Below are 13,913 nucleotides of genomic sequence, written 5' to 3'. Positions count from 1 at the left end.
AGATAAGAGGAGTAGAAGATAAGAGGTGAAGGGGTAAATTGTGAATGGGGTAAGGAGAGAAAACAGAAGAGGAAAAGACAGAAGTGGAGAATGTGGTTGGTCATGGTCTCATGGAATACAAGCTCACTCTAGTACATCACTAGATAATATAGATACACCTGCAGCAAATTTGATTAAGAAAGAAAAAAGAAGAAGAAGAAATGAAACAAATAAACAATTGTTGGTTCACAAATTGAACCCTAGGCATGGAGGGCAAGGAGAGTCTGCAGAAAGAGGCAGACCACTTCAGATTGATAGGTGGCAGTTTAATAAGCAAGGAAACTTTCTTACATATGAGGCTTGTCTAGGGTGGCAGCAAGATGAGTAGATCTCAGCACTCATCTGCCAGAATCTTAAACCATTGTATAGGGGCCTTAACTGGGTTTAGTCACCTATCCCATCCAGATGGTCTCAACAACACAGACTCTCTCAAGGCTGAGTCCTTAAAAGTGGCTCCCACTGTGGTTAACAGTGGGCAGAATGTACTTTCCAAGAATAGGGAAGGGAGGGAGGAGCCTCCAATTACCTGGGTCCAGCTCTCTGGTCAAATGGCCATCGCAACCTCTTGGTGACCTCCTCCAACAACAATTTAGAAATTATAAAGGAGACCTAACTATATCCAAAGATTTTTTTCAAAAAAAAAGTAAGAATCAGGTATAACTTTACAACAGTAAATTTGAAATTCTCTCTAAAATCAAATTTTTAAGGAAAATAAAAAAATGCACCTCAAGAATAAGCAGTGTACTCATTCTGGAAAATAAAAAGGCACAGACAAACTCTCTCAAAACCATACATGAAAATGCAAGTTATTACTGGCAAGTTTTACCAAACCTTCAGAAACAGATATATCCTATATTATATAAACTGTTCCAGAGCAGAGAAATATATGTGGTCGAGAAATGTTAAGGCTCTCAGCTGAGGAAAGGGGGTACTAAGGGCTCTCTATTCTAAATTCAAAAACCTTCAAGTAGATGGTATATGCCACTAGGACATATGCCAGTGAAGCAAGACCAAAAACCAGAAAACAAAAACAAAAACCACACAGGTACAAATAGTAGAAAGAAATCATAGTTTTCAATGTGTTACTCTATTTAGCAAATGCAAGAAAATAGTTAAACAAAATAGAATTAATGCAAAATTTCAGTCAAGTAACTAGCTTCAGGATAAACATAAATTTGATGAGTTTCATACACAGTAGTAATAAGAATCAGTAAGTAAATATATTATTAAAAAGGAATCCATGTAAAATAGCAACTATATATATATTTAAAACTCATAGTAATACATCTAAAAGAACAATTCAATAGGAATATTACAAGGATATTAGAAAGGTACAAAATATATAGGGATACAGAACATGCGCTGGAAAAACATTCAATATTTTGAAGACATCAGTTCTTCTCTAGGCAAACTCAATGAGAATCCAAACATTTTTTAAAACAAAACTCAACAAATTAATTACTAATTTTAATCCAAGAAAAAAAATGCTGGAGCTGAACCAAAAATTTTTGAAGAGAAAAATGAAAAAGGATTTGCTCTACTGAAATTTAAAACAAGCTATAAAATGTGAAAATTTCTTTGGTTTTGGTAAATATCAGACAAATATATCAATGGAACATAATAAAAAGTTCAGAACTACACTTGTATATTTATTTGAATTTATTAGACAATAAAAATATTTCACATTATTAAAATGATAAATTATTCAATCAACTATGTTTGATAACCTGACTGTCCATTCACATGATTCACAAAAAATAAACTCTCTATGGATTAAATTTCTAAATAAAAAATTTGGGAAAAACTGTGGAAATATTAAATTGTAACATAGGTTATTTTGGTTATGTCCTGATGTCAGGAACGTCTTCAAAAATCAAAACATTAAATGCAAAGTTATGGGAAAAATTGTTTGTAATTTTAACTACATCTAAATTTAAAACTTCTGCATGAAGTTAAATCTTAAATTTAAAAGATAAATGGAAATCAAAAAGAAAGTTAAAAATAAATGAAAAACAAGGAGAAAATATGCTAAACAGGTAAAATATTTCGAGTACATACTCAATCAAAAAGGTGGAAGTGTATAAACAAACTCTATTGTCACAATTCACAAAAGACAGAATATAAAGTAAATCATAATGAGCTACTTTTACCCAATGGATTAGCAGAAATTATAAAGTTAGACCACATCAATGTTTCTGATGCAGGCAAAAGAGTTTTCTAATACTCTTGATGGTGGAAATTTAATTAATACAGCCATATTGGTCATCTCTAATAATATGTAAAAAGTGTGGACTCAGTAATCTGGCAGCTCTCTATCCTAGATGACTACACATAAATGTGTAAACAGGAACAAGTACAATAGAATAAAAAACAAAACAATCAAAATTTTTACCAATAGGGATGGCTAAATAACCTATATGGTATAGCCACATGTTGAAGTACAACACAGCAGTAAAAAGTAACATGATAATATCATATTGAGATATGGAACAATTCCCCAAGAAATTATAGAAAAGAAAGTTATAGAAAAATATATACAAGATTTATGCAAATAGATGCAATATATATTTTCTATATGCATTTATATGTCTCTAAATTATATAGAAAATAAGACTGATAAGGCGGTTATCTTCAGGAAAGAAATTGGGATGTTTAAGTAAGTATGCAGATTTTTGGTTTATATTCATGATTTATTTTTGTTATTAAAAATAAATTTTAAAATCATTTTTTTAAAGCCAGGGAAAAACAATGCAAAATTAAATCCAGCAGGCTTTTAAATATGGCAGAAATTGTATCTCATTACTTAAAGAAAAATATCAACTTATTTCTATATAGCCATCCACATAAATCATGTGAAATCAAACCCATATTTTCATGCATGGAGACTATTCATAAGCGTTTGAGGCTTTTATACCTCTATCTGGAGTATAGAGTATACACAGCACATCTGGGACTTGTTTTTAATGCTATAGCAGGGTTTTTTGCAATTAAAGAGAATTCATGAAAACAAAATCTAACTTAAATGACTCTTTCTTTACTCTGAAAGACCCAAGAGAAAAGCATACACTTAAAAATATTACTCTTTGGTCTAAGTGACTATTGTAATATGTTCAACAGGCCAAGACTCAAGTATGTCAACAAATTGGAGAAAGCAACTTTCTTGAAGGAGAGTAATTTTATTAACAGAGGTTGTGTTCCCTGAGGAAGTATAAAAGAGGGTGAAATAGTAATAGTGCCAGCATCACTTGAAGAAATTACTTTTTAAATGTGAGGTATTTTTCCAAGGCTTTGTCAAAGATTTCTGTACCAGTTTCAATTCAATATTTATTTAGTGCCTCTCTGTTAGGATACATAAGCAGAATTCTTAAAATCTGAAATTTATAAACTGGTTGGGAAGATGAAGTCTACAAATACAAAATAATAAGGAACATTAGAAAATAATATATTTTCAAGTGTTAATTGAGGTGAGGAGATATATAATGCTATAATAAGTCCATACTGGAATGAGTCATTGTTACCTGGAAATACTAATTCATTGAATACATTGAAAAAAGACTTAAATTCTTATTGTCAATCCTCTACACAAATTTTGATCTCTACATTATCCCTGCCAAGAGTACATCTATCTTGAAAAAACTAATTTCAGTGTGTATCAGGGAATTCACAAACCATTATGGACCAGCTCAGAAGATTCTTAGACTGAGTTGAAATCTGCTTCCCCATGGCTCTCAGCCGTATATACAGTCAAACAGAAAATAGTATATAATCTTGCTTTTTATATGATAGTCTTCAAATGCTTGAAGACTTCCTACCCCAAGAGTCTTCTAATCTCCAGGATAAACATTTGGTCTGTAATCATGTGATCTTGATTTAAGTTCCCTCTTCACCTAGTCACTCTCCTTTCCTAGTGTTTTAAGTCTTTCTGTACCTGACCATGTTGGGATTCCTTTTGTTGTAATAAATAGAAGGAAACCTGAGTTTTATAACCAAAAATTATTTATGGGGGGAGGGGAGAGTAGTTAGAAGAATGCAAGGGAATCATATTGATGCCAAGGTGGAGAATTCATCTTATCCACAGAAGATTAGAAGGAGGACCAGAAGCCATCATGAGCCAGGGCTCTCCACTTCTCATGTCTCTTTACCTCTGTGTATCAATTTTCTTCTTCCTCATTCTCCTCCTTCTTAAAATCTTTGCTCGCTAATTTGTTCTGTTGCCTAATTTTAATGTTAGAATAGAGATTCTCACAGCTCCAAGTCTCAATATTATGGATCCAGCCCCACAGGACTTTTTCATGTAGTCTTCCCTGAAAAGGTTTCTGATATGTTACAGTTTGGATGTGAGGGGCAACCTCTTGTCTCCTAATCCAGAACTCTGGTTCTAAGGGTTGGGGGCTGGGGAGGTGGAGTTGTGTTGCTCAAAATGGCTGCTTAAAGGCCCAACCTGGGACTTGGGTACAAGTAAGAGAATCATGACAAGTTGGGCAGATGGCTTGAAAGGTGAAACTCACAGCTAAAATATAAAACTCCAGGACTGATCTAGTCAACATCACAATGGTGTAACATCATGTCAGACATGAAATTACTGTAATTCATCTTCCAAATTAAGAAACTGAGATAAAGAGAAATTGAGTCTTAAAGTTGTGTAGTTAGTTTTGTGGCTGAATAAGGATGGCAATACATTTCTTCTGAATCCCACTATATCCCTCCGGAAGGGTCTTCAGAGAGAGATTTCTCTAACAAAATATTTCTCCCACTAAAATCTGAGAAAAGAATGGCTATTAGACCTAATGATGTAAAGGAAGGCAAGAGAAAATAGTCAAAATCCTCGAATGAATATTATTTCATAGTGAAATATTACTGCAAGGACTCCTATTTGCATATAAAATGTCAGGAACATGAAAACTTGCCTAACATAAACACAGAACAAATTCTAAATTATTTTAATATTTAGAATTAGGTAATTGACCCTTCTTTGTTATAGGCACCCTAAATAAGTTACCTAAGTGAGAACATCCAATAATTTTCAAAAGATACAAGGTTCAAATGGTTTTAACCCATTATTCTCTATTTCATTTTTGAATCTGATTTTCCATCTTGTACTGTCTATATTTTCTTATTTTCTGTATTCCTGACGCTCTGGAATTTGGGGGCTAGATTTTGGAGGGACTGCCCCTCCTAGAGCTACCTGATTCTTAGAGATAGCAAACTACTCCCCTGTGAGTATGTCTTTGATATACCAACCAACCAATCTAGAGCTCACATCCTCAATTATCTCCTTTATCAAACCCTCCCACACCAAGCCAGTATTCCTCTTGCCTTAAATCACCCCAGGGCAGGTACTAGATAACTAAGGACTACCTCTATAGCATCCACTGAAATTATTCAAACTAGCCAATCCTGAACTTAGCATACCTAGCTTGATTCATCCATTCCTTCTTGCAAAACTTCAATAAAGGCTCTGGGCTATGTTCTCCCTCCCTCTTTTCCACCTCCTGACCCTGGTCCTTCCCTATGTGAACCCCTGTGGCATGGTGTTTCTCCTGTTTCTTGGAATCTGTGAAAATAAACTTCCTCCTTCATGACAATTATTTCCATATCTTCTGTTGTACCATAACTGATTGAAATAAATCTCAGGCATGTTTTAGAAAACCTCTTAACCTTAAAGATTTGTAATGAAAAAATGGTAAAACCAAAGTACTCAAAAATGGTAGATATTGATCTGAAAATATATGTTTTTCTGGCTTACAAGTGAAAAACTCCCAAACACATTTTTAAAAATTCTATCCAAGTTCCTAGGATCTCTAGAAGAGAAATTGCAACTCCTTTCAATGTATTTTGAGTTTGTTGACCCCTCTCTCAGGCATTGCACGTTTACAGTTATTCTAAATCCTTCAATCTTCTACTTAAGATCTGTGTGATTGGTTTTTATCATCTCCTTCAAGGCTAGAAGAAGTTAGTTTTCACTATGAGTCCTCTGATGGGGAGGAAAAAAAGAGAAGTCATATCCTTCCCCTCTTTTGTTCTCCTGAGGAGCTAGTTTGAGGCTTGTGCTAGTTTGAGTTCCTAGATGCTGATAAAAGAATCCAGCTACTCTTTCAAACAAATCATCTGCGAGTCCTTTGCTTCCATCACATAAAGGCCAGCGTGGCCAGTGTGTGCAGTTCCACCTAGAAATCGTGACAGGGAACAGCTGTTCTTCTCTCACCCTAACACCTGGACACATTAGAGACATGTCAGTAGGATGTGTCACTTGAGTGTTTACTTGTCTAATAGAGCTACAACACAATTCCAGTTAAACGTGAAGAGAAAGATAATCACACAGACTATGACAGATTTTTCCACTCTAGTAAAATCATATTTGCTCTATAAGATGTGCTTTGACCACCCATTTGATAGTTAATGTTTCACTTTTACATTTTGAGAATTTTAATTTTTATGCATGTTTTAAATAATTAGAGGGAACATTTAAAGTTACTTTTAGTTATTTAATTTTTTAATTAAAATGTAATTTAGGTATATTCAAGAAATAGTGTAGTAATTTTTCTGAGCTGAAGGCTTCCTGAAAATGTGTGTAAAATTATTTTTGTAATTCTAACATCAAGCTATGAGCATCACCCTCATAGAGTATCCAATCCAGTAAGTGATGTGGCAAGGTATGTGCAGGGTGCCGTAGCAACACACAGTAGTGGTACTTAACCCAATCTAGGAGGGGCCAGGGAAGACTTTGCTAAGAAATGGCATTGAACCTGAGGTCTGAACACTGAATAGTTATTGGCATGGGGATGAGAAAATAGAGAAAAAAGATATAGGCATAGCGAAGGGCCAAGAAGCAAAAGAGAATGGGTGGTAGATGACTGTACTAATAATTCCAATTTTTAAAGTCTTTCCATAGCCATATCCTTTGATATTGCCCTTCCACTCTGACCTTGGACTTGGCCATGTGACTTGTGTTGGCCAATGGGATAGCAACAAACTTGGTGCAAGCAAAAAAAAACATGTGTGCATTTTTGCTTTCTTTCTTGAATTCCTGTGATCATGATAAGAGCAGGTTCAGGCTATCCTGTTGGAAGATGAGGCATGTGGAGTCAGACAAAGTCATCTTATATGAGTCAATAGCATGAAAATTGCCCGACTTGTGAGTGAATCCTAACCAACACCAGAACTACTCATCCTGGCCAATATTCACAGGCAGAATTGCCCAATTGTCCAGGAGACTTGGAGAACTAATACATACTTGATTTCTTAAATTACTAGGTTTTGAGTAGTTCATTATAAAAATTATTGAGGCAATAGGTACATAATAGAAAAGATAACACAGATTGACAGGCAAAAAAAAAAAAAAAGCATTTCATATTCTTTATGTTTAATTGACTTTCTGCAGAGGCTGAGTCCTCTTTCAAATGGTAATCCCAATTATGTTGCCTCCTTGGGGATGCACCTCTTTGTGTTCTTTCATTTTGTTTTTCTTTGCTTCTTCATTTGTTAACATGTATTTGTCCCACCCCATTTCTTTGAAACTAAATAGTCCTCTTGAGAGTCTTGCTAAAGTAGATTGGGTACCTAGAGCTACTGTCATGGTTCCATAGTCTAGAGCTATCTTGCTCTGGCTTTTCTCCCATGTATATGACCTTTTGCGGTTACTTTTTATAGTTTAATGACCTTCCCCAAGTTTGAGCCTCTTCTGTGCTCCCTTCATTTTATCTTCCTGGAAACCTACACTTTCCAGGAAGGAACATAATCACTACCGACTCCCTTGCCTCCACAAAGCCCATTTGGCCAATCTCCCTTTCAGACTCCTCAGTCCCCTTAACCATTTTTTAATCATATTTTAATTTGGTTTATACTTATGTTGATGTCAGGAAAAAAATTCATAACTTAATCAATCTTCTTTGAGTTTGAAGGTTTCCCCCCCAAGTTTTTAAGCTTAGAAAGCCCAATGTTAATAGACAGTATCATTCACTTTTCATACAAAAGTAAAATTTCTAATTTTTAAAATAATTTTTGGCTCAGTAATACTGCTGCTGATGATTTGGTGGTTGCATGCTAAAGACTTGGCTAATCTGCAAATATCCTAAATGTCCATTTTTAAGTCAGTATTTCAATAAATTATGTTGTATGTGACAAAAAGCTACTATGCAGCTGATCAAAATATGATATGGATCATCATTCACTATTAGGAAATAATCACTATATTAGAAGTACAGACAATATGAGTACTATGACTTCATGAATGTAAAAAATACACATAGTATGCAATTATTTATATAACATATAATTACCTTTCATACATATTTTGTTACATGTTTATGTTTTTCAAGAGGGCTTCAGAAAAAAAGTAACCGTAGCGACCTTCAGAGAACGCCATTTGAGAGGGATAGAAGTGGGAGAAGGAGGGGGCGTTTGTGTTTACTAATTATTTTGTACTTTCTTGTGAAGACTGAATTTTGTACTAACGACGTGTAATTTTTTTTATTATTTTTAAATTGGATTTTAAAAGTCTTTCTATTTTGCAGACATTTTATATTTACTTTTGTTTTCTTCCAGGTTATTTACAAAGCTTGATTCCTTCTTTCAATCTAAAGTTTTGCATTTAGATTTCCCAAGTAGAATATAAAAAGTAACATCACAACTTACTAAAATCTGCAAAAACACGTAATTTTAAAATATTTTTAAGACTATTCCAAAATTTAAATAACATTTTAAATAACATAGTAACAGATCACCTAACCAAATTAAGGCTAGGTCTAATCAGGAGATTATGAAAAAATAAAATGGAGCCCACAGACTTCTTACTTCATTCCTTCTAGACATTGGCATCCTGAGAAGTCCTAGACTGTAACTAATCTGACTGGTAAATCTTTCCCATCAGATTCTTCCTCACACTGTCACATACATACCCACCCTCCCCACATACACAGACAAAAGCAAAACAATTGTCAACTTGTGAGACTAGTGTTTTGTTGAAAACAGTTTGGAGAAGCTGCACTAAAGTCTCTGCGTGCACTTTTCTAAAAGAAGAATCAAAGGTTGTAAATAGTGCTGTAATGAAAGCAACATAAATGTCCATTGACAGAGGTGTGGATAAAGAAGATGTGGTACATATACACAATGGAATATTACTCATCCATAAAAAAGAACAAAATAATGCCATTTGCAGCAACATGTATGGGCCTAGAGATTGTCATACTGAGTGAAGTAAGCCAGACAGAGAAAGACAAATATATGATATCACTTATATGAGGAATCTAAAAGATGGCACAAATGAACTTATTTACAAAAGGAGTAGTGTCACAGATGTAGAAAACAAAGTTATGGTTACTGGGGGGAATGGGGGAGAAGAGGGATAATTTGGGAGACTGGGATTGAGATATACACATTACTATATATAAAATAGATAACTAATAAGGACTTACTGTATAGCACAGAGAACTCTACTCAATACTCTATAATGACCAATATGGAAAAAGAATCTAAAAAAGAGTAGATATATGTATAACTGATTCACTTTTCTGTATACCTGAAATTAACACAACATTGTAAATCAACTACACTCCAATAAAAAGTTCTTAAAAAAAAAGAGAAGAATCAAAAATTAGTTCTAGAAGCCAATCATGATAACTCCTGACTCTTTCTTAAGCCTAGGTATCAGATTTCACCTCAACTCCTCCAAGCCCACACCATAGCTCTAAATCATAGCCAGTGAGCTGAAGAAATGTTTATCTGCTTCCAGCTAGAGCCCATCCTCAATTTGTTGAGGCTAAATTATTTGCCTGATATTTTTACCTGGTGGCCCTCCCTTTCCAAAGCTATCATGGAGTGAGACCTAGCCTCACCAGCAAGCTGTTCTCTGTTCTCTTCCCCAATGCTCTGTCCATTCTTGATCTATCTTTCTAGGTAACATACAAATCTGCAGAAGAACCCACTGGTTAAGAGAATGGACTTTGGACCTGGATTGGCTCGATTTGATTCCTTACTACCACTTACTACCTTGATCAATTCACCAAATTTCTCTATAGTCTCACTGTCTTCATTTTTAAAACAGGGTGAGGGGACTTCCCTGGTGGTGCAGTGGTTAAGAATCCGCCTGCCAATGCAGGGGACATGGATTCGATCCCTGGTCTGAGACGATCCCATGTGCTGCAGAGCACCTAAACCTATGCGCCACAACTACTGAGCCTGTGCTTTAGAGCCCGCAAGCCACAACTACTGAGCCCACGTGCTGTAACTACTGAAGCCCGCATGCCTAGAACCCATGCTCTGCAACAAGAGAAGCCACCACAGTGAGAAGCCCGTGCATGGCAACAAAGAGTAGCCCCCACTCGCCACAACTAAAGAAGACCTGCGCACAGCAACGAAGACCCAATGCAGCCAAAAATAAATAAATAAAATAAATAAATTTTTAAAAATAAAAAACAGGGTGAAATCTCCAAAACATGGTTTCTGAAATATCTAAATGAGGTAATATATGTAAAGAATTATTTAGGGTCCTATTCCCGTCAGAGTAGACCCAGTGAATATTGACATCTGCCTGAGTTGAATTTGACACAAACTGTCTAGAGATGGAATTTGAATTTTGAACTTGGAAGATAGAGAAGGGGACGGGGCACCATGTATCCTCAAGGCTCATTTACTCTCCTCAGCCACAGATTCACACAGAGTGGCCGGTTACAGATTTTTTCCAAATTGCTCTTGTTAGCACTGAAATGTTAGCATACCTCTGAACTATTCGCTCTTAGTTAAAATCAACAATAATATACTTGACCATTTGAATTTTGCCAGGGTTTTGACATATCAATTTAGAAGTAAACAAACCTTTATTTGATGATAACCACTGTGCCAAACTTGTTACTTACAGCAACCTTCTGAGTTCTGGATTATTATTGATATTTTGCAGGTGAAGAAACCAAGATTCAAAGACGTTTCTAAAACTAAATAAGGTCAGAGAATAAGTGAGTATTAGGAATTAGCAAAGGTTTGCCAGATTTGAAAGTTTGAAACATTTCTTTTCCTATTAACACCATGCTGAATTCCTAAGTGGGAAAAGAAAAAGACTGGTTGTACACAGTGGGAAAAGCAACAGTCCTAACTAACTGCTTGGGCTCTGAAAATTTAAGGCACTTCCACTCCCTGAGCCATAGCAGTAGACATGGAAACCACAGAAACCCTCAGACAGAAAGACCCATCAAACTGGTTCAGTCTCCTTTATGCCCTGATAAATGCAGAATCAAGCACTTCTCAGATATTACACACCTCACGGTCATCTGCAAAGGGTGGGATTCTCCATCAGTTTGACTAGTCCTCAATCTCTAGAGCCGGCAAAACACTTTTAGTGGTGGGACTCAGAGCAGAGATGCTGTTCTGACATGTTTTATTTCTTCTCCCAGGACAGAAGAAGTAACCATATGAGACATATCATCACAGCCATTTGCTATTTTTGTTCTCTTAAATACTTAGGCTTACAATTGTACATGTTTCTTCCTAATTTTATCAAAACATAACAAGTAAGCATTAGTTTTGAACAACAGAAATTTTAAAAAGTAATTTGGATATATTAAATATTTTTCTTCCTCAATGCAAAATGTGGTCCATCTCTAAGGAAGTGCAAGAGAATTTACCTAATAATAGTAGAAAGTGTTAGTTTCATTTTAAAATTTTTCAAGAAGGAATATCAATACAATGTCAGGAGATCTTGAGCTCCATCTATAGGATATTCAAGAATGTCTTCTGAAAAAAGACGAAAGAGTCAGAAACACTATCAAAAGCGAGTGGAGGGAGAGAAAGGATTCTGGGAAGAAGGCAGAGTAGGAAATACCAGGAATCTGTCTTCCCACTTAGATAACAATGGCACTGGCAGAATCTGTCTGATGGAACTATTTTGGAACTCTGGAGTTTATTGAACGTTTGCAACTTCCAGGGAAGGTTTAGACGGTAAATTGTGGTTAATTTCAGTCAGTCTAATCTCTTAGCACAGTAGAAGCTACTCAGTCCCCTTCTTCCCAGCCCTGTGGTAGGTGGCTCTGCACTTGTTCCTGGAACAGCTTGCATACAACAGAAGGAAGCCAAGGTGGGCAAAAAGCACACTGTCTTTCAAATATAGGGGACGTGTGCTCTGATTGCTGATCACTGTTTCTGGTCAGGGAGGTGCAAAGAGGTGGGTAGCCATTGTTGCACACCCCCTAATGTCAGATGCCCCTCCCCCTCCGGTTAATGACTTCCTAGGGCTTTAAAGAACTGGCACCCTTTTATGGACCCACTTAATTTTTCTTTTTCTCCTTTTGTAGATGAGACATTAAAAACTAGGACATTGAAAAAGCAACTGCAAATATGGAGAAAAGAAGACAGTGGCTGTGTATGCCCAGGGAAAAACTCAGGCTCAAAAAAGACCTGAGGAGATGTGAAGTTTACACCTCAGGCTGACCCTGGGCACAGAAACAACCTACAACTATCAGAACAAATAAAACAAAAACAATAGCAAATAAACTAAAACAAAACAATTTTTAAAAATTGAAATCTTGATAGAATTTGGATTATATTGGTGTATGCATTTGTCAAAACTCAGCAATTTTCATGTCATTGTTATATGTTTTATCTCAAAAGAAAAAACTATCAAATATTGAACTCTCATTAGTGATATGCATGCTGAACTATAAAGAGAGAAACATACTAATGTCTGCAATTACTTTCAAATGAATAAAAAAAAGTAAGGTGAATTGATGGATGGATAGAGGAATGCATAGATTCATAGATATGTGATAAAGCAAATACCTCATATGATACAATGTTAATAGGATAATCTAGGCTTTGGGTATATAGGTGTTTATTGTAAAATTCTTTCAACTTTGCTGTATGTTTTAAAGTTCTATTAAAAATTCAGTAAAAAACAGAATTAAAAAAATAAAAGCAAATGGAGGCATTCAAACATTTTAGCAGTTTGTAGGAATTTAGTTTGGGAGTAAATAACTCTTCACATTATAATAGTTCCTGAAATTGTGTTTGTAACAGAGTACACTCATCAATTTCATAATCGTGAACCATTTCATAATGATGGGTAAAGTGTTTCCTATTTAAGAAGTCATAAAAGAGTATGATCTATTTGGGAAATACTGTCATCCGTAATAAAAATTAAAGTGTTGACCTCCTAAGTAGAAAGTTTCAGTTATTAAAGAAAATTCTATTTTGGTGAAACAGTTTCTTCCCTGTTTATTTCCAAAGAAGAAGCCTTTGGATGTTAAGCAAATCATACACATAGCTTAGTTTATTTCCTGTTTAACAGGACTTACATTTCCTGACACCATTTAAATATATAATAAATTAAATGGTCAACTTGTTTATTTGTTTCTGTTCTTTTGAAAAGGTGCACAAAATTTTAATGTAGTAATATATTTCAATATCATTATGAACTAGTTCAATTTTAGATTAAATCAGTTATGAAAAATAAGTATCGATGTCTAATTTGGTATCTTACAGAAATAAGGATAGACTTAAAAGTAATCTTGTAGTGGATCTAAAGAATTCTGGTAATGGAACTAATAGAAACATAATATATTTAGCTAGTCCTCTTATGTATCATTTGTCGGCCGTTTTAAAATGAAATTTGTTTGCGTGTGAAGCTGCTCTGTGTAGACAGCTACGTGTGTTCTTTTTAACCTTGTGAGGAAAGAATAAAAGGAGATGAGCAAAAGCAATCAGAAAATAAGATAGAACTGATGAATGTGGGTAGAAGTGAGGCTAATTTTACAAACCAAATCCTGTGTTTACAGATAGAATGCTTTCAGGTGATTTGCAAAGCTAACTAAAGATTTTCTTACTCTCATTTTCTCAGCTCTGCAGTTAAATGCCCTACTAACATGCTGCAGCATTTTTTTTTTTTCCTT

The sequence above is a fragment of the Orcinus orca genome, chromosome 5, assembly GCF_937001465.1.
Source record: "Orcinus orca chromosome 5, mOrcOrc1.1, whole genome shotgun sequence".
In the NCBI taxonomy this organism is placed as follows: Eukaryota; Metazoa; Chordata; class Mammalia; order Artiodactyla; family Delphinidae; genus Orcinus; species Orcinus orca.
This window is presented reverse-complemented; position numbering follows the sequence as displayed.